Below are 27,494 nucleotides of genomic sequence, written 5' to 3'. Positions count from 1 at the left end.
GGATCTTATTTTTCTCTTGAAGCGAATATGAATATCTTGCAAGGTTGTTTTTCTTTCTATTATCTGGACTTAAATGTAACATAATAAAAGCAAAAGCTATTTGGATTGGAAATTTCCTAATGAAAGAATATGTCTCGAAATGGACCTAATTTGGTCCTCTTCTAACTTTACACACCTTGGCATAGAATTTCTTCCAGATTTACAACAAATGGTGGAAAGTAATTATATGAAGAACCTAACAATGGCAAAGTGAATACTGGCAAGCTGGAATCAAAGACATCTGTCAATAGTTGGTAATATAATTGTTGTAAAAGCTCTTGTTCTGTCCATATTGATATATCTTTTTTCAGCACTTCCAGACCCATCAGCAAAAGTTGAAGCAGAGCTAAATCGCACGTTATTTACATTTGTATGAGGTGGAAAAGTTGAGAGAATAAAGCATGATATACTAGTTTCCCCAGAAAACGAGGGAGGACTAAATATGATATACATATTTTCATTCATTAGGTATATTAAGAGAATATGGGTTAAAAGATTGCTGGAAAATGAAAATGGAACATGGCAGAACTTAGTTAATAGAACTATACTCAGAAATAAAGAGGATATTTGGAATTTAGGGAGATAGAAATTAGAAGAATTTGGTAAGTTCATTAAAAACAGTTTTTGGAGAGATGTAATTTTGGCAGTACCTAATTGGAAAAAAGAACCGCAATATCCTAACGAGTATCTATCCTTGAGTATTTTAAATTTTGTCCCCTCTAAAATGTTCTACCAATACAAATCCTGAACAGAAGCCGGCTTTGAAATTATGAATGATCCTGGCAATTTAAAACCTTTTGAAACAATAAAACAAAAAAATTAGAAGGGATGATTTCTTGAAATAATTCTCCTTAATATCCAAAGCTCCAAAAACATGGAAAGATGCCATACAAAACCATTTAGTACATAATAATTTTGACAAGCAGGAGGATAAAATAATGAATTTGCGAATAGAAAATTCACTCAAGTTTGTTTACAAAGATCTTTTACAGGAAGCTAAATGGCAGCACACTGCGAAGCAAGAAACTTGGATGCAAGTATTTAATAAAAATATAATTAGTGAGGTGTGGTCTGAGATTCATAGCCAGGCGAAATGCTGTACCAAGGATACCAAGTTGATCTCTTTTAACTTTAAATTAATCCATAGAATATACAAATGATTTTCTGAAAAGAATTAATATATTCGATGACAAAAAATGTACTTTATGTAAGAGTGAAACTGAAAGTATTGAGCATCTCTTTTATGATTGCAGTATTACTTTACAGTTTTGGTACCGTTTTATTGAAGTTTTTGCACCTTTTTGCCCAAATATTGTACATCTGTCCAAAACAGAAACATTCTTAGGAAGTGAACAACTGTACAGTTTGTGTAATTTCCTGCTTATTTTGGCAAAATATTATATTTATACCTGCAGATTCAGTATGAAAAATCCTTCTATTTTTGCTTTCAAGCAAATAGTTGCAATGCATAAGAACATTGAAAAATACACTGCTAAGGTAAATGAAAAAGAGGACCAATTTCTCCAAAAATGGACCTCAATAATGAACATGTGAACTTGTCTCTGACTTGATGGTAAACAGGAACAAAATACTGTAGTATCACAAAGTCCATGTCACCTAGATTGTGTGCCATATGCATGTCTGCATGCGTCTGTTTTTTTCTTTCTCTGTAGATTATATTTATTATCCCTAGATTAACTGATAACCAGAAATGTTTGATTGTAAGGTGACCTTCGGTTCGTTCCCCGACCCAGTGGTCAAACTATTACTGGGTTAATAAAACAAAAAGAACAATAATTTTACATCTCTCCTCTTCTTCATCATCAAAATACAGAACTACACCAATGTTTGGTTAAGTCTATTTGGGCACACAGTATGCAAATTCAAGGAAGTATGCTTTTTGCTGAAAAGCGGACAAGCAAGTCTATAAACAAGCAACAACATTTATATTTGTGATAGAGGATGGAAGATTCCAGAAGAATATTTTTTAAAATATCCCACAATATGCTTTTCACTAGTAAATTTCCCACTATACTCTTTTAACTAGTACATTTCCGACAATACTCCTTTTCAAAAATTAAATTTACCACAGTACTCTTTTCACTATTAAAAGTTCCTATTCTAACCAATTCACGAGATAGGGATTATTGTTGGAACCATCCCTACAATCGGCATATCTCACACGTCATTATAAAATTTTTTTATTGGTGATTCGTGTTGTTTTCTATCCAGGTGTACAACTGCAGGGTTACTTATATCTTGTACATGTCAAGTATGTGAAGTTTCCGAAACTTTTGCATTATTCCAGGAGAATATACTTCTCATCCAAAGCTCATCATACACTGTTATGCTTAAATTAATGGCTTGTTATCACAAATTCAAATGCTATTCACTGCATATTCCATCTATGCACCCCTTCAGCCGTTATAATGTACTTTTCACACCTCATTTTAATAATTAGTTTCTTTGCTATGGCTGCATAAATGAAGTTTTGTTAGATAATATTTGTAATTGCAATCTTTGTGCATTTGACCTATGGCCCTCTCCTTGGGTCCCAGATATGGAATCAATGTCACCCATGACAAAGATGTTCAGAATTGAGTCAATATGACCAAACATTTTGATTCTTTACGTCTATTGGTTTAAGTGATGAATGGTTGGACTGCAAGTTGGATGGCCTGAGAGATGGAGGGACTGAAAGAAAGATGGACCGAAAGATGGATGGACTGAAAATCAAATAGACATACAAAGTATATGACACTATCTTGGTTGCTTTAAGGAAAAAGAGTGGATATACGTATATAAATGTGGACCTATCTGTATAAGGCTATTACCAATATGTTTTAAGCAAATCTAATGGATAATTTGATGTGTTGTCTAGTCAAAATCCAAGGTTAGATTTCTCTACCTGTATGGCATACCTATTAATTATGCATGCAAATTGTTTATATTAATGCAGGTAACATGTGCTTAGTTGTATATATATGTCTATAGATAGTAAAATCTATCATGATTAATTTATTAATTTGGATTTTACATTTCATCCACAACCACTGGGTGAAACTGGATATACCTGAATGAAAAATAAAGAAAGATAAGAAAAGAAAATCCGAGCAAGGTAAGTAGATAAAATAATAACTAATTAGCAAACAATAAAAAATAAGCTAGCAAGAAATAATTAGCTATCAATAACTAATTAGATAACAAGAAAGAGAACAATCACAATGATCCAATGAGTAACAAATATTATACATTTATTCATGTATGTGAGATAATTGTAGTTAGAAAATGTTTGAAAGACCCTCCCTGCTCATTGTATACAATGTATATAAACATTTTCACATACATGCGTATCTAGAAAGATATGCTCATTTTCATACATAGACTTAGTTTCAAATATATCCCTATTTTCAAATATATAATTCTTATTGGGTGGGTGACATAAAAGATGTACAATGTTCTTTAACGAGGTGTTTAGGACAGTAATAAAAATGCACCATATGACAGGTCACCTAATACATGCAAAGTGGTCCCCCGCTATCAGGCAAAAAAGTATACACGGTCACATTATGTAAAGAAAGGCTCTCGTGTAATTCTGTTTCAGCAGGCATAAATGTGTACCATGTTATAAGCAAGGTCAGCTAATACAAGTTGTAGTTGTTGTTGTTGTTGGGTTTAATGCCATATTTCAGCACATGATGGGTTATGCATGGTGGTGGAAAACCCTGAGAAAAACCACAGACCTACAAGAAACTACTGTCAAGCTTTCTAACATACCCACATTGGCCGAATCCTAGACTCGAATCCACGCAGACAGAGGTGAGATGGCAGTGATCTGTAACGGAGAGCGCTTTAGACCACTCGGCCACTCGGGGCCCCTGCTAATACAAGTACAGTGGTCACCCATCTATCAGAAACATGCCAGGGTTTATTCAAGACTGCATCCTTGTACCAATGAATTGTATCTGTCACCTTTGGTGCAATTATAAGTGAAAACGTTTGTTTCAAAAGCATTGCACAGAGAGGTCAAACATAGATTGATGGAGAGTTTAAAATGCATGAAAAATATTTATTGCATAAATTAAAACACCATGGAATGAAATGTCTTTAATAGCGATAAGTCTTTGAAGTTATCAATATTTGAAAAAGAGGGTAAGGATATTTGCTACACCTGTTTTTAAATTACCCAACCTTTCTGACTTTTAGTAGGATGATTTGAACCCACCTTCTTTTATGTCTGGAATGAAAACTGCCAGCAACGTCATCTGATACAGTGGGTCCTCGTTATAATATTTTGCACAACAGTGATACAGGTGCAGCACATTATAATCAAAGGCACTTTATACTGGAAAACAAAACAATACATGCCCTCAAAGTCTCCAAACCCCACATTATCAGCCTAACCAGTAGCACTCCTTCCGTATGCCTGATTATTACAAAAATATGTATTGCTATTCCTACTGCTAAGTATGGTAAATAATCATTCAAACATTTACTCTTTATATATTTGACATTGGACATGGAATATGTCATGTGACATTATATGAACATCTGAATCTGAGAAACCTAGTTTCAAATTTAGATTTGTAAGTATTTAATTGCAATCCAGAACATCAGTGATTCTCTGGTGCTGAGGCAATGAGCATAAAACATCTGAGACACAAGAGAAAAATGGAATCAGGCTGATTAGAGTAGGATTCAAACTTCCATTCCTTTAGTTTTGGGTCTTGTGCTATACCACTGATCCCACATTAATCCCATGAAATTTAATAAACTCTGTGAAGATAAAAACTATTTTATATAATATTACATAAGAAGCATATATATATTTATTCCTCGTCTTTCTTCTCTCTCATACATTGACATGCATCTATTTTCCTTGTTATACTTTTCATTCATTCATTAGCATAGATCAATTTCCTCATCGTTTTAGTCAGTCATACTTTAGCATAGATCCATCATGCTCATCATCCTTCTCATTCATACATTAGCATAAATCTATTTCCTCATTCAAACATTAGCATATGTTTATTTTCCTCATCATTCTTCTCCTTAATTAATTGTGGTCTGCTGATCAGGCAAGGATGACATCTTCTGCGAATACAGTGTATGACATGGCATGTCGTTAGGCTTTCTTTTCCATCCAATATGTAAGTCATCCACTTTGGTGAGCATATACCGCTGAGGAATTAAATGTTAATGCAAAACATATTTCTTCTTTCAATCACACTCACCATGACCTTTGGACCTTAACATCAAGAGCCTTCTTTCTCTTGAGAAGAAGAACATGTAAAATTATGCAAAGGTTGTAGCTGTAAAACAGGAGGTTATCCTGCAGACAAATGGACAGACAGACTGGGTCATATCTTAAAACAATTTCTGCCAAAGGGCAAGGATGCAACAGTCACAAGTTAGTTTGAAATGGGTTATGCAAGTCAAAAGTGTTAGTTACTTCTCTGAGTGCAAATGCTACCAGGTTTACATCTCCCTTTTCTTGCATATTTCCTCCCAAATGATTTCAACTCTAATTAAAGAGTCCTGATTGGTCCTGATCCTGAGGAATAGTCTGTAGCTTGTTCTCCAGAAACTACATGAAATGAATGAAAACATTAATATAAAAAAACACTGAATTCAAGATGTGCACACATGCAACTACAAACATATTGGATCAAAACACTCCTACTTGCACTTTATATGGATAAACATTTAATTTTAAACAGACAGAATAATCAGTTGTAGATCAAGATCACAGTCTATATGTATGTTATACAAAGCAAACTCCGTAAGGCAATTTTGGTAAAATCTATGATTTAAAAAGTCATTTACCATAAAAGGTTGATTAAATTTTGATCAAAAAAATCCTTCAAAATTAGTTTTCTGTAAAATATCTGCTTGTAGTGCAATAAACCAGTCCCAAAAACCTGTCTTGACACTCACAGTAGCTTGTATTTTGTGTGATATTTAATATAAAGGATGTCAATCTCCCATTTTTCCGCGACCTAAATATTTGAAACCAATGCTTCAGGCTACATGTCACAGTATAAACGTTTAGCACCAACGTTCAGCTCAGAGATTAAACAATCTGAACTACAATTTTGACTTAAAATGAATGTCAGTCCTTTTTCTAATCCGGCTTTCCTCCGAATATTTCCACCACATGTTTTCCATTCGGACATTTAGGTTGGGATGTGGAGTCAGAGAAATTGACTATCAAAAAATTGGAATTTGCCACCACGGTGCAGTAACGGCATATGATAGTAACGTATCAATGGGTCTAGCTAACTTAAATGATGATACATCTAGTCATACATGCACGACATAAATACGAAAAAATATTTATTTCTCAGAAATGCAAGTATCCATTATGTCTTTAATCCGCTGACAGACTCTCACCATGGCCTTTGGACCTTAACATCAAGAGTCTTCTTTATCTAGGGAAGGATAACATGTTGTAAAATTTTGCAAAGGTTGTTGATGTAAAAGAGGGGGTTTTGCTACAGATAAATGGACAGAAAGACTGGGTCATATCTTAAAACAATTTCTGCAAAAGGACAAGCATACAACAATTACAAGTTAGTTTAAAATGGGTTATATAAGTCAAAAGCGTTAGTTACTTCTCTGAGTGCAAGTTATACAAAGTTTCCAGTCTCATTTTTCTTGTATATGTCCTCCCAAGTATCTCAATTCTAATTCTAGAGTCCTGATAGTATATTGCTTGTTCACCAAAATGTATTTTTAAATAATGAAAACATTAATGTAAACATAACACCGAATTCATGATGTGCACACATTCAAATACAAACATATTGGAAAAAGCACTCCTGCTTGTACATTATATGGCAAATTATCGGAAGCATGTTTTTCATTGATGAGCTGACAAACAAGTAGATCATAAAACAAGCAAAAGCAATTATATTTGTGATGAAGGATGGAAGATTCCAGAAAGCTATTTGTTATAGTTTCTCACAATACTCTTTTCATTAGTAATTTTTGTAAACATTTGGCAAAGGTTGTTGATGTAAAACAGGAGGTTTTCCTGCAGACAAATGGACAGACAGATTGGGACATATCTTTAAACAAATTCTAGCAAAGGGCAAGCATACAGCAATCACAAGTTTGTTTGAAATGGGTTATATAAGTCAAAAGTGTTAGTTGCTTCTCTAAGTGCAAAATGCTACCAGGGTTCCAGTCTCCCTTTTCTTTCATATTTCCTCCCAAATAATCTCAACTCTAATTAAAGAGTCCTGATTGGTCCTGATCCTGAGGAATAGTCTGTTGCTTGTTCTCCAGAAACTAAATGTAAAGAATGTAAACATTAATATAAACATAACACATGCAACTACAGACATATTTGATCACAGCACTCCTACTTGCACTTTATATGGCAAAACTACATGTTTTGCCTCATACTACATGTTTTGCCTCATTCTGAGTAAAACATCGAGGTGTGCATTATACATGGGTGCATATTATACACACAATAATATGGTATACTGTTGTGGAGTCAAACCAGAATGTCTCTTAATTAAATATTAACATGTAGTCTAGGTAAAAACTATTCATTAATACTGTTAGGTCAATGTCAATAAAGTTGTCTATGTCAAGAGGACAAAAACATAAATAAATTATAGAAAGAAAGAAGCCAGTGAGATTTCAACTGAACAATGCTTCCTTGTAGATTGAGAAATTATAAAACAAAAAAATGCAAATGCCCATCATTACAACATAGGATTTACCATTTAAACACATTCCTGGTCTGTAGAAATGTATGTACAATTTTGAAAGGAGTAGTTTAGTAAACTGTTTACCTTGATAAAGAATTAACAAACAGCATCAACAATACAAATATTCACTTTGTATGGGAGCTTTACATCGCCATGCAAAAAGTTATGTGAAGTTAAATTACAACATTGTCGGTATTTAACACTGCAATGAGTGTATTGACATTTTAAACAGTGCTTTTTGTGCGAAATGATTTAAAGGTTTTTGTTGCTTGGGCAAGAACACCAAGATTGGTGGCATCATTTTACTGAATAAAAGTGTATTCTTGTCAGTATGCTATGTCAAATTGTGTTGAATCTTGAGGAGTGGTTCAGGGATAATATAAACTCTATTTCATAAACAGCTGCATTTAAATATGCTGATGCCTTATTTTTATACTGTACATATTAGGTCAGTACTATAGTATATTTAGCATTAAATTTGAAGTCAAGATCAAATTTTTGCAAATGTTAGTGAATTATGTAAGTAAACAAATATGCTTCATAAAGTTCTAACTCCACAAATTAAATGGAATCATTTAAAACGGTAATTTAGAAAAATTGCAACATGGACATTTTTCGATACCCACGGTGCCTTAGAAGATTGAAATTCGTGATTACCTGTCACATATGTAAATATTGGACAAGCAGTTTATAGTAAGATCTTCTAGCTTGAACCCAATTCTTCTCCTTTTAAAATGCATTGCAAAAGATATATTTTAGCTTTAGCAATATGTATTTTGTTTTGAAGAAGCATATATAGCATCATAGTGTATGACACAATGTCACATTATGATTAGATAAAAGTCGATCAGTGGTTGAGCTAGTTTATTCATGTGTTGTAGTGCTAAACCAAGATAATGCGATAATGCAATGAATTTAATCTGCTAAATTATGTTATGGTATGATTGAATTATTTACTTTATAACTGGCATGTATTTCAACAGTCAAATACATGTACTTGTTTTCGAGGATGAAATAATATAATCCTTTCACTTAAATGTCCAGTAATATTTAAAATTGCGGCACTGAAAAGGGCTATTTTCTATTGAAATTGAAAACCATGTCCATAGTGTCATTTCCTAGGTTTTCTCAGCACACGATAGGCTGTAATTGGCGGCCAGAATTAATGGTGGAGGAAGAACCTGGAAAACTTCCGGAAAGAACCACCGACCCACGATAAGCTACTGGCAAGCTTTCTCACATACCCACATTGGCCGAATCCGAGACTCGAACCCACGCTGACAAAGGTGAGATGGAAGTGATCTGTAACGGAGAGAGCTTTAGACCACTCGGCCACTCGGGGCCCCTCTCTTGGGTGTACGACCAGGAAAGCACTCAACTACAATATCACTTCGCTGAATGACTAGGCAAGCACTCAGCTACAATATCAGTTGGCTGTTTAACTAGGCATGCACTCAGCTACAGGTTCACTTGGCTGTATAGTCATGCTAGCACTCAGTTGCAAGTTCACTTGGCTGTATGGGAAGGCTAGCACTCTGCTGCAAGTTCACTTTGCTGCATGAATAGTGGAGCAATCAGCAACAATATCACTTGGCTGTATGCCTAGGCAAGCACTCACCAACAAGTTCACTTGGCTGTATGACTAAGACAGCCCACAACTACAAAATCACTTCGCTGAATGACTAGAGAAACACTCAGCTACAATATCAGTATGCTGTATGACTAGGCAAACATTCAACTGCAGGTTCACTTGGCTTTATGGGTAGGCAAATCATTCAGTTACAAGTTCAACTGGTTGTATGGGAAGCCTAACATTCTCGGCTATCGTATCACTTGGCTGTATGCCTAGGCAAGCACTTAGCAAAAATATCACTTGGCAGTATGGCCAGGCAAGCACTCACCAACAAGTTCACATGGCTATATGACTAGGAAAGCACTCAACTACAATATTACTTCGATGAATGCCTAGGCAAGCACTCACAATATCATTTGGCTGTTTGACTAGACATCCATTCAGATAGAGGTTCACTTTGCTGTATGGTTAGGCTAGAACTCAGCAGCAAGTTCACATGGCTGTATGGGAAGGCTAGCACTCAGCTACAATATCACTTGGCTGTATTGGTAGGCATAACCTCAGCTAGAATAGCACTTGTCTGTATGACTAGGAAAGCACTCAGCTGCATGCTCACTTTGCTGTATGACTAGGCAAGCACTCAGCTACAATATCACTTGGCTGTATGACTAGTCGAGCACTCAACTACAGGTTCACTTAGCTGTATGTGTAGGAAAGCCTTCACCATCAAGTTCACTTGACTGTATGAGTAGGTAAGCACTCGCTATAAGTTCACTTTGTTATATTACTAGGCAAGCACTCAGCTATAAGTTCACTTGGCTATATAACTAGGCAAGCACTCAGCTACAATATCACTTGGTTGTATGACTAGGTGAGGGCTCAGCTACAATATAACTTGGTTTATGACTAGGCAAGCACTCAGCAAGAAGTTCACGTGGCTTTATGATTAGGTGAGACCAATGTATAAGTTCAGATAGCTATATCACTGGTTTATAGCCTACCCTGCAGTACATACGAATTTTAGAAAACTTTTGTATGCAATCGTCCAGTGCTAATTTTGATTTGCACAGGATAATTCCTATTTTGCAGTGTCATAAAAGTCGCATTGCAATTGCAATACACCTTTAAACAATTCTTGCATATAATCAAGAAATAATTTGGCCAGTGTAATGTTAACAGTATAGTATCAGCATATCGTGCTGAAGTGTTGCAAGATCAAACAGCGAGTACTTTCTAATTTGTATATGTTTTATGTTGGCTGCCAAAAATAACACTGAAGTTTCAAAGAAAACAACTGCAATATTATGATAATTACACTGACGAGAGCATGTAATATTTCAGAGGAAAACATGCCCTGTGTTGTTGGATAGATAAGCAGGGAACACGAATCCAAAATCGTTGCATTTATTCAGAACCAAAAGCAAAATAAAAAATAGGACAATGATGTATTTGATATTTGTAGGGTGGGTGATACGACAAAATAACCAAATTACAATAGGGGATGTGGGTTACTGAAGATGGTTATACTAAGTTATCGTTGTCTATATACGGTTAGATAAATAAGATAGTCATCTGAGCTTTCTTAGAAGAGTTAGACTATATAATCTGTCCAAAAGCCAAAATACCAGGACCATGCGTCATGAAATGCTACTCAGTTTAAAGCTTTCTGACCTTTAATGGGTCTTCTTTTTATAATGGCAACTATTTTAAAGGCCTCATCGATGATGCATTTTCATAAATATCTAGCCCATTTGACATGGCAAAGATGGTATGGTTAAAACTCTAACCATGTTGACACAGCAGTGATGCGTTTTGTAGAACCTAGCCCAATCGGCACAATTTTAAACGTTGTTTATATCTTTTTTTATTTTGTATGCAAATAGCTATAACTATAGAGCACCATTTGCATATATATATATATATATATATATATATATATATATATATATATATATATATATATATATATATATATATATATATATATATATATATATATATATATATATGAATATGAATACAAAACTATTCCTATTGATTCTGGTCCAAATCTGCAGCAATCAAAATTAATTTTTGTTTTTCTTTCTTCTGTTTTTAGTAATGAGAGCTAAATTTCAAATCAGATGATCATCATTTGCATTCACTTAAACTTTTGAGATTTTCTTCTGTCAGATTTGATAACAATATATAGAGTGGGCCTTGATAAGAATTTACAATATTTTGTAATTTTTTGTAAAGTTAGCAATATATAGTGTCTTATCTGTATTATTTATCTGGACATTAAACGTACGTATGTATGGATAGCATATCCATTTTGTTCACATCACATTCAGCATATATTTAGAGGTTTTTATTTAAACGTTTGCCATTTGTAGTAAGTGGTCATATTAATGATAGGTGATAAAACATTGATGCAAGCTTGAAACACCTATATGCCTGATTGCTCGTGACTGGTGTGGGTTAAAATGGTAAAGAACCTGAGATTTCTATGAAGAATATAAACTATATGCTTTAATAATGATCCAAACAAATGATGGATACAGGACAATGCTATAAGCGATGACCTTGTGAGCAAAGAAATGATTTTACAAGTTTTCCCCAATTATAAATTTTAGGATCCAATGTTGCCTCACTGACAATCTCAAAATTAAGAAAATAAAGCAAAAATATTTTAGAAGAGTGATCTGACATTGATCTAATCTTGCCTATTTTCTTCTGGTTAAGTTCGCGTGTTTGGCCACGACTGCATGGTAGATGTTTGTGTGGCACAGATATATGGACAAGGACGAGCATAATCACCAGCATGTATCATTGCATGAAACTTGTTAGCATGGCTGATATACTTCTGAGTAACCGTCTTCATGACATTCATCTTGGTATCCTCTAAGAATAATGCTGTTTTACTGCTACTCTGCATCTAAGTGCTTGCTCCATTTTGAAGAAGAAATAAGAAAATTGTCTTAACATAAGTTTGATTATTAAACAAATGCATGTACATATTGCATATGGTTATATATACTGGGTAACAGTACATGTTTCATACATATACAAACTATAAACATGTACATATGACATACATGTAGATATACATATTACATACTTATGAACAGGGTCTGAAAAACATGTTTCCAAACGCCCATTGCTACAACTGTGACATATCCTTACAACAAACTAATTAGAATAGAGTGCATGCCAGAATGCAAATAATTTGACGGAAATTGTGTTATTACAATTTGCCATCGACAAATTAGGTAATGCAATTATTATTTTCCGTCACATGTTTGTATATAATTAAAGTTTTGTATTGTGTAACTCAGAGGTGGGCAAACTTTCCAGTGCAAGTGCCGCATACACAAATTTGCACCTTGTCGCGGGGCGCATAGTTCATTAAGTAAAATAATTAATACTTGAAATAGCAAAAACAAAACGTTTTTATAAATAACATCTAACTGATTTTCAGTTGTTAATATGTTGTTAACATTTACAAACTTAAACTTAAACTTCAAAAGAAGCACATTTATTTGATAAACAGAGTAACATAAACAGAGTCAGTGAGAATGATAACTTGTTCCTAGGACGCTTGAAAACCCTTGGCGGGCCGCACGAAAGCCCTTTGCCGGCCGTATTCGACCCGCGGGTCGTAGTTTGCCCTCCCCTGGACTGTAACTGATGCTTTTCTATGATTGGGTATAGTAGTTTGGGCCTATCTGACAAAGGTATTTTTTTATCATTTGCAAAATAACATGTAACATTTGTAATGTGTTAATATTTTTCAGTGATTGTTGATTATATATTAAGATAATTGTATCTTGTAGGTAGAAATGTTTATCTGGCCTTCTTCACTTTGGATATTTTCAGAATAAATCCTGTCAATGAATGTCTTTGGAAAGTAACATTCATCCTGGCTCTGTTAGTCTGTCTTAGTTCTTTATATTAAGCTTGTTCACATCACAATCACTAATTTTTTATCTTAACATCAGTCTTAGTGGATTCGATTTAGTGTTCTGTAAATAATTTGAAAGGATTAATTAAATTAAATGAGTTATGGGAAATAAAAGTGCTCATTGATATTTGGTCTAATTTACTATTTTACAATTATTGTGAGTTCACACTAGGCCTTTATAGATCATATCATTGTGATGCATCAAAACTGTCAAAACATCAACACTATTCAAGGTTATTCTTTCATCAACGCATTCAAAATTGGAATTTATTCGAAACATCACTGGAATTTATATGGAACTCGACACTTTGGACTTTAGAATGATCTTTCAGGACTATTTGGGATTTAATTGACGATGCTATAATTTCGTTCAAAATTTTAACTCTGTATTCTAGGGAAATAATAACCTGTAGAGTTTTAGAACACCTGTTGGTTTTTACTTGTTCGTGTTACATAGTGCAGAGTTTTAGAACACCTGTTGGTTTTTACTTGTTCGTGTTACATAGTTTAAGGCCATAGTGTGAAACTAATATCCTTGACCTCTTTAAATGATATATGTTTAAAAAGCTAGTAATGTTCAAATTGTATTTGAATAATATAAGAAGCACGAAAATCTCACTTGAACAATAATCAGGATATTCAGGGCATGTTGCGATTTTTGCATATAATTTCTGGCAAATGTAAATTTATAAATAAGCATAGTAATACATAAGCTAGAGTCCCTCAATTGGACGTATGCTTTGTTGGCCAAAACTAAATTCCAGGCATCCACAATGAATCTTTTACAGTTGTCCTCTCATTTCATTTTACTGCGGAACATCAAAATCTTTTCTGAAGAACTTAACAAAACCCAATTTAGTAACTAAAGTTCTTTGATACATGTGTGAGTTAACATGTTTGAAAGATACTAATAAATGCAGAACATTTTTTTTGTCATTGCCTTTGATGTTCAGTATGATTCCATGGATAGAAGATCAATGAACTCAGAAAAAATCAAGTTTTGCTCATAGGTTAAGTAGGGATTCATTTTGTTTGAAAAAATATCAAGTTAATGTAGTTTGTGGATTCTGCCATGAACTCGTTGTCAAACATTGTCCAAATTATTGTTGTCAACTTCAACGAACCCTAATATATCATCAACAGATGCAGTGAAATGCCTTTCAGTTGCTTGTAACTACTTACGGTACTCTTCCAGGACTACTAACAACAAAATTGACCATTTCATATCATAGAATAGCATTCCATAATATTACAAATGTTAACTAACATTTCTGAATAATATAAAATGCATAGCAAATAAATGATTCCAGATATATTATATGTAGACAGTTTTTAATAATTAAAGCTGCAAAATAATTTCCATGCTGACTGTTCGATATTTAAAGTTTCAGCATATGATAGAGAATCACATATCGAATCTCTGTATCAAACGGTAGATCAGCGATGTCATAATAAATAGGTATGTAGTAATACTGAATATCATCTGTGCACCAACTAAACATTGTATTAAGTTTTCCAACAAAAGCGCAATGATATGACCAAACATCTAGGAAAAATATCAATCATATTATATTTTAGTAGCCACTGTGTTATTCATATAGGTGGCCATATTGGTACCATTTTCCTTTTAGAACCAACTTGAAATCATAATTAGTTTTTCTTCATTTGCCTTATTTGTATATACTCAATCATTTGAAAGTAATGAGATTCGCATGACAGTAACTGTGGTGGGCATCTTGTATGTCTAAGCTTTCGCATTAAGGACCAACAAGACTTCATATAAAATCTTTTAGTAAAACAACATGTTCATACAACGATCTATTTATATTTGCCTGACTTCGCTTGCGAAGATTAGGAAGGGGATGTCCATGTCTACTGCACGCACGCTGGTGGCTGACCAGCCCAATACGTAACAGGCACGTCTGTTCACAGAGGTTGCAAGGGAATGAATGGTTGGTACTGCCGATGACTCCCGGTTTCTTCTTCGCCATCGTTTTTCTCCAGTATGGCCCGTCTGTTTTGTTCAAAAGTGTCAGTCAGCGGCTTGGGATGTCTACTGGCGGTGATCGATGCCACAGGTGGTGAGGGTCTTTTTCAAGGAGTCTTTATATCTCTTTCGATGTGCCTTCTATCATGGTGGTCAGTTGACAGCATATATAATGAATAGCAATAACAAGATGTCCAGAGTGGCTGTTGTATTGAATGTGTAAGTAGCACCATTTCCATTTAGAACCATGCAATCATCATGATATGTCTTCTGTTAAAGGCCAGCGTTGATATAACTATCATTTTGAAGAATTAGAAATGATATTCAAGATTACTGCTTTGACTACCAATTGGATATCTGATTAGCACTTGTTCCATTTACGACCAACTAGACTGCATGAAGTCTCTGAGTGAAAACCTCATGTCTATTTCATAGCCATTCATTTTTGTTGGAGACAAACTATATCATAGGATGACTGTATTTAAAGTTTCATGGCAATCCTCCCAAAAATTCGACGATGAACAGCGATAACATACTTATGCAAACAAGCATACTGATCAGGGACGACGGACATCAGACAAAAACCCATCTCATTTCTTCTTGACTGATAATTTTAGCCGCAAAAAAGATGAAAGCAAAAATATAATCATTATTTGCACAGCTCGCTTCTGTATAGATTCTAGCAGTCTCCAGCAGTTTTCCGAAGTATTATTATGCAAACGTATGTTAAGATTTAAGCAACATGAGCTGTTGATACACTATCTCCTGTTGACATAAAAGTCATACAAAGCCTGAGCAGAAACTCAGACAATACCAGTTTCAGTTGCATGAGTTAGTATCTTCAAAGGTATTTAAATGTATGAAGTAAAGGCCACATAAGACTATCAAATAATAACTTTACATTCAAGTTAGGAAAAAAGTAAAACAATGAAAGGAGGAATGATAGGAATAAATATGTTAATAAATCAACTGGATATAAAAGAATTTTATACACTATGATAATATTTGAAATGGTTAAATTTCCATCCATTTCTGCAGCACATAATAGGCCAAGTGTCTCTCCCTTTCAGAACTAAATCAAGACTGTAAATTAATAGAGTATTCAAATGAACAAGATCACAAAATAACATAACAATCTATTCAAAATGTGTTTTATTTGTTAATATTCTATTAGCTAAGAAGCGAAAAGTAGCTTGCAACCAACTTCATAGTAGATGAACCAGAAAAGAAAACAAATGATCACTGTACTTGAATACCTTCTTTGTGGTAAGAATGGCCGTGCCCATGTGTGGGGGTATTTTCACCGTGTATGACTGCAAACTATATTCACCATATAAAGAACGACGAGGTCCTATGCTTCTGTGTCTGCAGCCCTGAAACAACTTCTACTTTCAACCAATGTTTCTCGTGTTTGCATCTGAGAAAAAGAATATCTCACCACTGATTATTTGACATTTGCGATTCCAATAATAGTGAAACCTAACTATTAACGCAATATCAAAATGTGTTTACAAGAGCTTTGAAAAATACTTTTTTAAAAATATGTTGCGTTTTTACTTTTTGTAACGTTCCAACTTCACAGTTTATATGTTCATATCTGTCGATCCTATATATACTTTTCATTTTTAGCAAGAATATTTGACATTTTTATACATGTTTAAAGTTTCAAGACATATAATCCTACAAAACATTGAGTATAACTCAGTTTAAATGTCACTTCCCGTAGCGAAGATATATAAGTTAAAAAAAACGGAGCCCTTCTTATGAAAGAAGAATAAAACGGGAACACTCAAAACTGAAATATAATCCCAACCCATACCAAAATGTTTTACACAGGCATGCTACAAGCATGGAAGATAGTAGACATATTATGAGAAAAATATTTAAGACCTAAATTCACCATTTTTTAAAAAAAAGCATTGCAATATATTTCATATGTCTTTTCTTAAAAGACATGCAAGATATTGAAGATTGAATATAAAATGAATAGTTCACACTTATTGGATATACACTGCACCAAAGTATCTTCAGGACTTATTCAGGCCTTGTTCAACACAATACTAGTGGAGATCAATATCGCATAGAAACCTTCAAGCACTAAAACCAAGAAGAGAGCTTCCAATAATCTGGTATAAATCAGTGGAACAAGCTTCCACTACATGTAAAATCTGCTGAAAATATTGCAGTATTTAAGAAGAGTTATCATGAGTTACGTGTTTCTAATAGATAATGGAACTGAGTATTTTAATACTGAACATGTTAAAACAGTAATAATTGCTATGAATCACCCTCTATAAATAAAGCGTTATTATTATTATTATTATTATTATTATTATTATTATTATTATTATTATAAAACATACATGGTACCACCGACATTTTTACTAAATTTTATCTCAAGCTTGTTTTTCTATACACCTGCATTTTTCTGAAGCTGAAGGTCATCATGCTACGTTATAACCTGAACTGAATATACTGAAGATTGAATATAAAATAAATAGTTCTCACTTTTTGGATAGACAATGCACCAAAGTATCTTCAGGACTTATTCAGGCCTTTTTCAACACAATACCAGTTGAGATCTATATCACATAGAAACCTTCAATCACCAAAACCAAGAACAGAGCTTCCAATACATGTAAAATCTGCTGAACATATTACAGTATCTAAGAAGAAATATCACGAGCTACGTGTTTCTAATGTATAATGGAATTTAATATTTTAATGCTGAACATGTTGAAGCAGTAATTATTGCTATCTTCATATAATGTGCATTGTTATACTCTCTTCAAAAGGGCCTCAAGGGAGACTAGTCCTTGACTAATGAGTTACTCTATAAATAAATTATATTATTATTATTATTATTATTATTAATATTATTATTATTATTATTATTATAAAACATACATAGTACCACCAACATTTTTACTAAACTTTACCTCAAGCTTGTTTTCTATACACCTGTATTTTTCTGAAGCTGAAAGGTATCATGGTTTGTGATGACCTAACTGAATGTTTCTTTAATTATACTTGGTACTTCTGGACACCAAATACCAGCTTCATTGTAACGAATCATATCGATACCCCACCAGTAATCCTTGAAATCTAATTTTCCTATCTACACAATGACTAACTTGTGTCCTAGTTGATTGTATGATTTTCATTGTGGTCCCTAAAGTCGTTTCCTTTGGTTGAAGTTTGGAGGATTGTTTGCTGTTGGAGCAAAAAACGGAAGTTACTTTCGAAGTATATTGAATTTCAGACTAGTCTATTATTATTATCGTAAAACCAAACAAGAAATCTGGGCAAACAACATGTCTTTGGTTTCAACAATCGTTTACAGGCCAAATGGGCCGTGTCTGTCCGGATGCTTTCTAGTTGTTAGCACAATGTACATGTACTTGATTAACAAGTATCTCCCTCATATCCTCAGAACGTAAAGTGCATTACACAGACAAAAATTGTTGATGTAATCTTATGTAATGGGTATAACAGCGTTCGCTTTCATGATAATGATCCTATTTAGATTATGTTAGGAACTGTGTATATCAGCATTCACATTCTTTTTTTTTATTGTGACCTTTCTCAGAGCTAGACGACTCTCTCCTCTCCATGTCTTCTTGCTGTCAGAGTACTATTTGTCTTGTAGGAAATATGTATAACCATAAACTATTGTCATTTAGATGACCATTTATGCAAACATCCTAGACCAAATCACATGTATCACACATAATAAACATTTATATATATATTACAGAACAAATATTAATATGAGGACGATGCTTCTATTAAAACTAATCGAATAGACCATGTAAGGACGATATAGATTAGGAAAGGAAAATTCAATTTAATGCCATGCTAGATACAATTGAAAATGAAAAGTCCATACAACGATATGCTACAGCCAATATAAAAGATAACATGAAAAGTCCAAATAATGACATGTTACACGCAATATAAAATAAAATTGTAAAGTCGGTACATTGACATGCAACATACAGTGCAAAATAGAAAATTAAACATCCATATAATGGCATGTTAAATCCAATATAAAATAAAAAATGAAAAGTCCATAAAATGAAATGCAACATACAAATTAAAAAGGAAATGTAAAGTCCTTATAATGACACTCTATTAAATTCACTCAGCATTTTCTTATTTCAACAAAAAGTCATCTGGTTCTTACAGGTCAATTTAAGTTTAGGAATAAATACTTGTCATTCTTGAAAAAAAATCTTACCTACTATATCTGGCACATGTAAATAGTAAAGAGCCATGAGTGTCATGTTACACACATGACAGTCTCTACGTTGATACAAGTATAGGGCAGCAACATTTTTAAGTACATCATATTCTGATGCCACTCTAATTACAGTATAGAAGAATATGGAAAGAATATATGAGCAAATTATCATTCTGAAATTGTAAATGACATCATAAATCACAAATCTCGACCACTGTCCTTTATATAAAATGTGTTATTTCCTCCCCCAGGTAGAAGTTTCTGATTGGACAACTGGTAAAGTGCTTGCTCACCTCAAGTTTCAAGCTCCATCACTAACTTGGACAACAGTTTGGTATCTTTTGGTATCTTGAGCATCAACGTAATTGAGGATCTTAAGGTGACATGGAACTTCCAGTAAAACTGGGACAACACACTTTCTCATCTCCTCAAAACCTTGAATAATGGCCATTTCGATTTCGATTTCGTGTATGTCAAAACCGCTTCCTTGGTCATAACAACAACTTTTTATAGGACTTTCTGATACTATCATCAGCAAATCGCAATAATGATATACCAGGAGTATTGTCTCGATCATACTCACAACAAACGAACCCGTGATATTTTTAAAGTCTCTCTACAGTTTGTTTTACCCAATGTTTATAAGAGCTTGAGTAACTGAAAAGCCATGATATTTCTTTCCTGGTGGCAAAGCTCTTCTCTGCAAAGGCTCTTGACATTCCTCGCGAGTAGTCTGATCTGTTACACTTGAAGGTATTTTATCAACAGAATCTCTCTTCTACAAAAGTAATATTAACAGGTTTTCAAAATATCGGTTTGTCTGATTAAAACAAAATAATGATCCAACAATACCTACTTAATGGCCATATATTAGGTGAGCGGAATCTAAGATTTATTTTGTGAAAAGCGATTCTCCGTATGATTTGTAGAATAAAAATAACCATATCTATTATATTATTTGAACACACCGTGACTAGTGGGTAAATGACACAAACTAGTCTGGTCCTAAAGAAAATCAGAGACAATTTCTACATTAAACTGACAGAAATTATTAATCAGGTGTGTGAGGTTGTAGTCTGAAGTTTGTCTTCTACATCGCATATTACACTATGGATATGAAATGTATATGCATTTAGATATTTATGTTTTATACAGTTATGCTTTCATTCATGTGATTGAGTAACATTTAATATATAATATTTGTTAAATCAAATTATTTGAGACCACGCAGTTAACAAACTTATGAAAATCTACCTTGTCTATGTAATGGAATATTCATTGCAACATGCCCATAGTTAACATTATAGCACTCATCCTGCATTGATTATATTAGAATGCAAATTTGATAAATGTAGTAAAGTGATAGGTGCATTCCGTGCGATATTTATTTTATAATATTCTGTAGCAGTGACCAACTAAATGGTCTGTAGTTAAAACCTGCAATTGGGGCATACAATGCAACTGTTCAAGCATTATGGGTTCGAAGTTAAGATTGTATTAGAGTCTGTTTAAATGGGACCTATCTTGACCCAGTGTGAAACTAATATACATTGCTTTTGTCGTTTCTTTCAATGGAGGATTCCTTTGATATACATATTTACCTAACCTAAATGTGTAACTTGATTAGTGACTATTCTTTAAAGTCTATAAAATCAGAAATGTTTAACATTTGTTTTATCCAACATACAGTATTAATAACATTCATATAATTAAGCAAATAAGAATGAAAGAAATGCACGCGCGCACACATATCATTCTTAGTATTTGTGTACAAACATGGTCTTATGTGTATATGCATGTTTGTGAGTGAGCAGCAGGGATAGACTGACCATTTGGGGGTGGAGAAAGCAACCCTTTTGAAAACCAAGCCTTCTAAGATGAGGGGCTCATACCTGTATCCGCTATGCTGCTCAGAGCCTTTTATCCACCCCATAATCAACTTGTAGCTGTATCCCTGGGTTGCAAAAGAACCAACGGGTTTAAACAGATCCCAAAAGAGTGTTTTAAGGGTCTGTTTTTAGCACGAGGTCTTAACGAAAACGTTGATTTCTTAATTGCCAAGAGCTGATCTGAGCTTTGCATGCAAGACTTGTTGACAGATTCTGATGCGATTGAACTGCTGTGAACTGGCAAACCTGGTCCGGATAGATTAAAACTACATAGCCACCGTATCATGTCTAGGGTGCTTTAAACGATGATTAATCCACAAATTGTATTTAGAAACAAAGAGCTAATTACATGGACCGGTGATACGAAATTAAATCGTTATTTAATAATAATAATTGGTGATTATGTGCTATCTATGGAATCTCACACAGCTAAACATGTTCGACAATGACTAGAAGCAATTAAGAAGGTCTCCCTGTTCGTGATTCTGTCAAAAAAAGCAGCTACAACAATGTCAGGAAGCTCAAGTGGAATTTACAGAAGGTACACAAGAGTAATTTAAACCAATTATCGAACCAACCAAAACAAATGGTTACAACAATTCAGGCAACACAAGAAGCCCTTATGACATTACTCAAGGATATAGCTGTTCATATCAACCCGATCCACCACCTAGTCAACCCTTTACCCACAACACAGAGTTCAAAAACCTCAACAACATCAGCAGGTATCACAAACAGTTAGAACTAGCATAATAGTTTAAATTTACTGACGGATTTATTGCCACTATCAGGAACAAAGACAACATATTTTATATTGCTGCATTTTGATACCATGGTAGACATCAATATGTAAAACCAGACTATTTTAGAACCTAAAAGCTGCCGATTGGGTTAAAGATGTATGTCACGTTTTTAGTAATATTCAGTAAATCAGATCTGAGGAAGATATTAATAATTTTCAATTTTTTTACCAGGGCCTTAAAGTAAACCATGAAAGAATGATTCATAAACTTGAAGAAGCAGAAATAAAAGAAAATCCTGAGTACAATATAGGTCTGAAAGAAGGAAAAATAAAAAAAAGATTAATCAAAGGCACTCCGGTAGAGTAAAAACAAACAGGTACAGGGCTAACCCATCATGATCCTATGAAACAAATTGTGATCACTGAATCATTGGTGATTCAAGATAAACTTTGTCCCAACAACATATTGATGTTGATTGCCTAGACATTGTTTTTGGTGGGAGACGGGCCAGCAATAATTCCTCCGAAATCAACAATCAAACAGTTGTTACCAGTCATCATTTATGTACCGGTGGCTTAATAAATAAAATAAATTAAAGACGATTATTACAGCGAGTCACCAGTTAGATCAGTGACAATAAAATAACACGATTCAGCACACTGTTCAACCTGAAACTGAATTGTCATGTTGATCAATCATAATTCCAGTATATACAGTTATCCACATAGATTGTATAGTCCCAAAAGTGATCCCGATTGCAAAACAAATAGGCATTAAATCTATCAATGTTGTTTTTGATAGGCTATCGGTACTATTAGTGATGCTGCTGGTTGAGCATACTGAGCTTTCAAGGATAGACTCACATGACTAGAACAATGAAAATCGCAGCCAGTAAAAGTGCCTAGCGCCGAAGGGATGCCAGCAAGTGTCAGGAAAATAATAAATCAAGCTACACGTGAGTGACTACAAGAATTAGCTGGAGTGCTAGCACTGGCAAAACAACAAGCCGCCCACAGAGAGATAAAATATAACATCAAGTCTGAGAGCGGGAAGTGGTCTGGTTTGACATCGGTTTTTGAAAACAATATTTATAATAAAATGTTCAAGTGTGTATTTGATCCAGCACTTGACATCGACATGCCTGTCCTCAAAGGTGAATTGGTGCACGATCATAGTATTATTCTTATGATGAAGGTGTGTCTCACGCACATGGACAAATTGAACTCCAAGCTCAGAATACAATTATATATTTCATTTCCGCTGATACATACGTTGAGATGGAAGGGAAACTTTTGAAAGCTGCTGAAAGCATATACAGAATTGGAGATTGTTTTTGTTAACAATGGTGTTATGGCGTTCTTCAACAGTTCCAAATACAACATCGAGGGAAGAAAAATAGCATTGAATCATATCTAGAAAATGTTGACGTTGCCATGATGATAATGGGTCTGGCAAGGTATTTAGATAATTATTCGCGGTCTACTGGTCCGTCAATGACGGTGAGGAAGAATACCACTGATCATGCTGAGAACCGCAATGTAACAATGAACACTGCTTGAGATGCAGTCGTATCGATGAATGAACTTTTGAACCAGGGTTTAGCGACAGATCGATCAATGTTGAACGGTGAAGAAGAATATTCATGTGCAATTCCACTATCAAACATGTTTCGATTATGCAGACATGTTAGAAAAGTTATCATTGGTGCTAAACACACAGTGGTACTAGTTTGAAAAGAAACTGACAGCTATGCAATCTGGCACCCGCTGGGGTGATCCTGGTAAGGTAAAACTGACAAAACCTTCGTTCTGGATGCAAACGATGACCTTATCATTCGTTGAAGAAGAACAGCAGTTTGATTAAGTTCGCTGCCATCTATATTTTTATACAAGAATACTAGTGAATTCTTAGCAGATAAAACACCAAATGATTTTGATTTGATATTTGGCAAGCTATAATAAACTCGTAATTGTGCCAGTGCGATTTCAAGTGACTGACCAATGGGTTCTGTTATCCGTGTGTGAAAGATAATTTCTTTCAAATTCCGACTGCGTTGACGTCGCTGATATTGTGGTCGGCGGCAGCGTTGTTTCCAATAATTTATTCCAGTCGTGTGGTTAATGCTGCAGTCATTATTATATTGTTACTGATTCTAAATCGGGCATTCCGACGGCGCATTGGGGTACCGCATGTAGTCCACGTACGATCTTGTGATACCGATAATAACCATCACTAATTTCAGCAATAGTGCATCGCTGTTTAACCCCAATCACGTTATTGATGTTATATTTATACTTCCATGCCTAGCTACGTACACTAATTCCGTGATTATGTAATATCTTACCCGCGCATGGAGCTAATCGCTTCGCGGTAATATTAAGGATACAAGCTGCACCGACACCAACAACAACAACTGATTCCCTTCTCTGTTGACATCACGTATGTTGCAGATAACAAACCGATTGACGGTGTTGCTTCAGCGATTAACAAGGACACAGCATATACAACATTGTCGATGATACGTCTGTGGTATTTTTTTGTTGTCTTGTCATATGCTCGTATATGATATTTTTCAGCTATGCCTTCTACGCACATGCTTGATTATATATAAAAATGTATGAGATCCATTTTTGCCATATGTGGTATCAACTAATCAATTGAGACATTTTCGAGACAAATTGCAGACACCACCAATAGGTCGTGATAGTTTATCTTCCGGATCCAGTATGATTATTTCGTCTCTATTCTGATCTAGCCCGATTGACGCGGTTCCTTCATAAGGCTCGCCGTTCCATGGGGCCCTTTCATGAGGTACTCTTTATGAGGCTTTTCTCTTTATGGCTATTTTGGCGAGTTCTACAGTACTTCATGCTATTTTTAACTTGTTCATTTTTCACTGCAATATTTTGTGCATGGATAAACTCAACCCCTCGAATCCCTAGGTTCCAAATGACATACTAGCAAGGTTAAGAGGGTTCCCCTAAGTAAAGCTGCCTAGGTCAAGTTATTATCAAATATCGTTCCAATTTCCCGCGGTGTTCAGCATCAACACTCCCTCAAATTTAAGCTGTCTAATTTGAACCCCCAAAGAGTTCAGCTTGGCCACCTGAGGTCGCCTGGACCAACAATCACTAAACAATGTCCCGACCGAGCTAACTTGTATACAGTGGGGCTCATTAAAGAAATATATTGCAAAACTAATATGTAAAACACTAAAAATTAGTCTCCACTTTATACAACACTAACCATTTAGCGGGCAGGAAATTTTTTAAGACTATTTTAGTTTAATGCAGTCGTATTATACAGTGATGCTCCTTTAAAATGTTCTGTATCTGGTGAACTGTCTCATTACCATCTACCAAGATCGTATGTCTTCTGATTAAATGATACAGAGACAGGTTTAAAGCCATTCAGATACATTTCACAAATCAGCTTCATAAAATTATGTCCAAAACCTATATTATGCACGTTCAAAGTCTTTGCAGGTCATAATACTAAGGTAATATTAGACAAAGAATGTGTTGTCTGCTCTACTGCTTAATACACCTGACTGTTTTCATAGAGCCATATAACAGTTTTGTCATTCGAACATTTAAAACACACCTGTTGATCATGGGTACGTTGCTTGCCAAGGTTAGGCAAGACTGATTACTTATTTTCTCCCAGGCCTGCAGGTGTTATGTCATCTGCTTAGCCGTGTAGGCAATCAATTATATATACTGAAAACCTGTCACGCACACATAATTATTGTTGATGGATTTTGTTAAAAAACAAACTGCGTAATCAAATTAAATTGAAACCTCACGACATAATAGAAAATCTGCTGCATAGATGTACTGACTTCACCCTCCCACAACTGGTTAAAGCTAAGGATACAGATTAACGTTTTGAGAATTATTCACTTAACAATAGCTGTAATGAAAATAATTAAAATTTCTGGAAGGATAAGTGTCAGTATGTGTGCCTTAACGTTGCTAAGTATCCTACGTTGCTAAAAATAAAATGTGTCACTAGCTTTTAGCACTGCAGTAGGTCTGAGAACTAAAATATGTAACTGGAAATTCCATGTTATTTATAAATCAGCACGTGAAGGTTGCAACTTTGGTTTTTGTTAAAAAAAATACGATACAATATCTTATATATTAGGTCTGAGAACTAAAATATGTAACTGGAAATTCCATGTTATTTATAAATCAGCACGTGAAGGTTGCAACTTTGGTTTTTGTTAAAAAAAATACGATACAATATCTTATATATGCTGATATCTTATTGTTTTTGATTATACCGTTTCTATTTGAATTAATTAGTTAGATGCATTGCTGGCAGCGGACCGTTTATTGCAACTCTGGTAATTTCATCTGTTGAGTGTCCACACCATGAGAAATACAGCTCGCATTCACCAACTGCAAGAAAAATGGAGGGATAATAAGCCACCATATCAACAGAAATATCATCATCTGGATTGTATTTTGTATTTCAATGGTTGCCGTGTCCCAATTCAATACATGAGCGTTGAACATCTTCAATAATGTCCCTTTCTTTCGGGCAATTATTTTTGCTTGTCGACAAGAACAACCAAAGACGAGATTGGAATACAGTTTTTTACCAACTCATATATTGCGATCGAGAATGTGTATTTTAGTGCTACCGACTCGAACACACGCAGACAGATGGCAATGATCCGTAACGGTGAGCGATTTTAACTACTCGGCCGGACAAACCATTACCCCCCACCCCCACCCCGTTGTTCAGTAGGTTTCCATTTCTGTCCTTGTGTCAAGACTGCAAGTATAGTTATTGTGTTTTCCAGCCAAATAGTGTCATGAAACATGTCAAGGGGATGATAAATATTTAGTCAAGGAGTCTTCAAGGTTTTGGTCATCGAATCATGCATATATTTTCATTTTAAGAAGTTTTGAATACAAAGTGTCTGTATACCATTGGAAACACACACGATAAGCGATATAATACAAAGAAAGGTTCCTTATTCACACAAAATAGTCATTTGTTCACTGTATGTAATGCCTGCGGTGTAATATAAATAATGTATTATATACTCATTATTTTTTCCGTTAACTTTTCATTGTCAGAATCGTGCATTATTTTACGATATTAAACACCTTCATATTACACGAAACGTGTGCCTAGTAGTATTAAAGTATGTGAGGAACTACTTTGTAAACAAATCATATACACTCGTGTAGTAGACGCTTTAGGGTTTGGTTGATTAAATGTGTTTCTATGTGAACTAAAGTAGCTCTTTCGTGTACTGCCAGACACCAGACGCTTTACTATATTCCGCGTCAAATTTGTTGTTACAATGTCTCAGATTTAGGCTAGCAATATACGCCAT

At 34.5% G+C, this 27,494-nt stretch overlaps 1 long non-coding RNA gene across 1 annotated transcript; it reads left to right on the top strand.

Moving 5' to 3' along the window:
• The first annotated feature begins 2,838 nt into the window (after positions 1 to 2,838).
• Positions 2,839 to 26,962, top strand: LOC149786968 (uncharacterized). Its single transcript, XR_016425240.1, has 4 exons — positions 2,839 to 3,157; positions 15,130 to 15,485; positions 19,761 to 19,888; positions 26,449 to 26,962. It is a non-coding gene; the product is annotated as an uncharacterized LOC149786968 (long non-coding RNA).
• Positions 26,963 to 27,494: the final 532 nt, after the last annotated feature.

The sequence above is a fragment of the Sinohyriopsis cumingii genome, chromosome 12 (genome assembly GCF_028554795.1).
Source record: "Sinohyriopsis cumingii isolate HCF-2022 chromosome 12, ASM2855479v2, whole genome shotgun sequence".
Classification (NCBI taxonomy): domain Eukaryota; kingdom Metazoa; phylum Mollusca; class Bivalvia; order Unionida; family Unionidae; genus Sinohyriopsis; species Sinohyriopsis cumingii.
Note: the sequence above shows the minus strand (reverse complement) of the source record. Positions and strands in the feature narration are given on the sequence as shown.